The sequence below is a fragment of the Microtus ochrogaster genome, chromosome 4 (genome assembly GCF_000317375.1).
Source record: "Microtus ochrogaster isolate Prairie Vole_2 chromosome 4, MicOch1.0, whole genome shotgun sequence".
Taxonomy (NCBI): domain Eukaryota; kingdom Metazoa; phylum Chordata; class Mammalia; order Rodentia; family Cricetidae; genus Microtus; species Microtus ochrogaster.
The window spans coordinates 79,700,743-79,703,841 of record NC_022011.1 but is presented as its reverse complement, the minus strand read 5'-3'; the positions used below and the strand labels follow the sequence as shown (position 1 = coordinate 79,703,841).

The following is a 3,099-nucleotide window of genomic DNA, read 5'->3' as shown; positions in this document are numbered from 1 at the left end:
TTTTCGAGACAGGGTTTCTCTGTAGCTTTGGAGCCTGTCCTGGAACTAGCTCTGTAGACCAGGCTGGTCTCGAACTCACAGAGATCCGCTTGCCTCTGCCTCCCCGAGTGCTGGGATTAAAGGCGTGCGCCACCACCGCCCGGCCAGCCTTTTATTTTTAAAGATCGTTTTATGTAACCTGGGCTGGCATCTAATTTACTATGTAGCTTGACATTCTGAAAGAGAAATATGTTAAATGTGGTGGGTGGGATACATGAAAATGAAATGTCATTCATGGAAAAATTCTGGATATCAATGTAATGACCTAGAAATTTTTAATTTTTTAAAAGTAAAATTTAAAATAAATAACTAACTAAAAAAAGCCTGAACAACTTTTTAACTGTAGCACCTTTAAAAAACTTTATCTTGTTTAATCTATAGTGTATAAATTATGGTATTTGTGAAAAATATGTGGGATAATAGTCTTGTACACTGCAAAGATTTGTCACTCGTATTGATTTAATAAAACGTTGATTGTCTAGTAGCCAGGCAAGAGTATAGGCAGGGCAACCAGACTAAGAGAATTCTGGGAAGAGGAAGGCAGAGACACAGACACCAGCCAGATGCAGAGGAAGCAAGGGGAGAATGCTTTACTGAGAAAAGGTACCAAGCCACATGGCTAAACACAGACAAGAATTATGGGTGAATTTAAGTCATAAGAGTTAGCTAGTAATAAGCCTGAGCAATAGGCCGAACAGTTCATAATTAATATAAGCCTCTGTGTGTTTACTTGGGACTGAATGGCTGCAGGACCGGGTAGATTCTGTCTATAGGGACTGGTGAGTTGACTCAGCCATTATGGGTACTTGTTGCTCTTACAGAGAACTAGGTTCAGTTTCCAGCACCCACATGGTGGTTGATCCAGGGGATCTGGAGTGCCAGGTAATCTGACATACTCTTCTGGGGCACCAGGCACACATGTGGTACACATGTATACATGCAGGTAAAACACTCAGTGCACATAAAAATTCTAAAAAAGAAAATTATATGCATATAAACATAAAGCCAATACTCTAACTACTGATTAGTGCCACGTTGTAAACAAGTTTTCAGAAACATTAACATCTAGTAATGAGTACCATTATTTTGTGTTTTCCACTTTACTTTGACGTTTTTACTGCATTTATTTATTTAGCAGGGGGAGGGCACACGCCATGCACATGTGTGCAGATCAGAGGACAACTTAAGGGAATTGATTTTTCTCCTTCTACTATGTGGGTCCCAGGGAAAGAACTCAGGTCCTTAGACTTAGAGGTTTTTACCTGCTGAACCATTTCCAGTCTTCTAAATTACTTCTAGGATTACTTCCAAGGAGGACTAAGTTTTGAATACAAAGAGAAGGGACCCTTTGGTACAGTTTTGATATTTTTAAAAAATTTAATTAATTTTTTGAGAATTCTATACATAAGTATTGTATTTAAAAGTTTCTATCTCGTGCCGGGCGATGGTGGCGCACGCCTTTAATCCCAGCACTCGGGAGGCAGAGGCAGGCGGATCTCTGTGAGTTCGAGACCAGCCTGGTCTACAGAGCTAGTTCCAGGACAGGCTCCAAAGCCACAGCGAAACCCTGTCTCGAAAACCAAAAAAAAAAAGTTTCTATCTCTCCCTCTCCATGTCTTCCCACAATTTCTCTCAAACCATAACTTCTGTAATTGTTACACACATACACACACCCCGCTGAGTGCATTCAGCGTCGCTCATACGTGCATGTTTCAGGACTATTTGGGGCTCATCTCTGAGGACAACTTACTCTCCCTCTCTCAGCAGTCATCTTCATCTAGGGTTAGTCTTCCCCATCCATACTGGCATGTCAGTTGGTGCTATTATGCAGGTCTTACTTAGATAGTAATACTGGAGATTTCTTGTTGTTTCTTGCATTAATCTTTTCTATCAGGTCTTGAAGTTTAGATATTAATTGTCCTCCAAGGACCAAATGTTAAAGATTTGGTTGCCAGTCTTTAGGACTACTGGGAGATGGTGGATCTTTTAGGAGACCGGGACTAACAAAATAAAGTTGGGTAACTGGAAGGGAGTCCCTGGAGGTAGTATTGGGACAGCCCCTACACCCTCTGTTTCCTGGACTCCAAGAGGAAGACGTTTTGCTCTACTGTGTATTCCCCACCATGTAATGCCTTGTCACAAGTCCAAAAACAATCGGTCAGCCATGGCCTGAAGCCTCCACAACTGAGTAAAAATATATCTCTTTCTTTAAAAAGATACCTGCAAGGGAATTATACTGGCTTCTTTAGCTCCCTCTTAAAGTATTCACATGGATCAAATAATAAATGAAAATTAACTCAAAACATTTGCATTCATTTATGAATTTATGCACTGCTGATGAATTAAGTAAAACAAGCCAACAACTTGTCAGGAAAGACACCTATGCTCTTCCAAATAGTACTGTTCTCTTTAATGTCTTTGCTATACTCAAACCACTGGCAGTTGAAATACAACACTTAAATAGGCATCTGTAAACTGGGGGCTTAGTGTGTGGCCAGTGATTCAGCACTTGCCTCACAGATGGTCTTGGATCCTACACACAAACACAAGGACAAGGGCTAGGAATACAGCTCAGTGTGGTAGAGTACGTGCCAACAATGCCACCAATCCAAAACAAAGCACGAAATTTTCCCTATCAGTAAAACACAAAGTTCCAATTAAAGTATCTTTCTCTGAATATTTAAGTACAAAATACTGCCTGCAAATCTCAAGGCCCAAATTTTGGCTTATAGGAAGAAAAACCGTTTTTTGCAGAAGCCACATTCACCCCAACCCACCTAGGGAGCAAGCGCGACAATCAATTCAAATAAGCATTAAAGCAACTGTTGAGCCATTAAACAGGAAAGTAAACTCTTGCAGAAATAATTGCAACCCACGTATTAAAATTAAAGAGTGGGGTCCCTCAGTCCCTAAGAAAATGATTTGTTTGTCTGAGGTAAGAGTCTCATCAAGTTGTTCAGGCTGGCCTTGAACGATGACCCCTTTCTTGAGTGTGGAATTATGGGCGTTTTGAAGCTCTATCTCAGAAGTTAAACTTTTAGGTTTAAAAAAAAAAAAAAC

At 40.4% G+C, this 3,099-nt stretch overlaps 1 protein-coding gene across 7 annotated transcripts in view; it reads right to left on the bottom strand.

Annotated features, from left to right (window-relative positions):
* The window catches only part of Ppig (peptidylprolyl isomerase G), a 28,513-nt gene that overhangs the window by 23,874 nt on the left and 1,540 nt on the right, over positions 1–3,099 (bottom strand). The gene's annotated exons all lie outside the window — the stretch shown is intronic.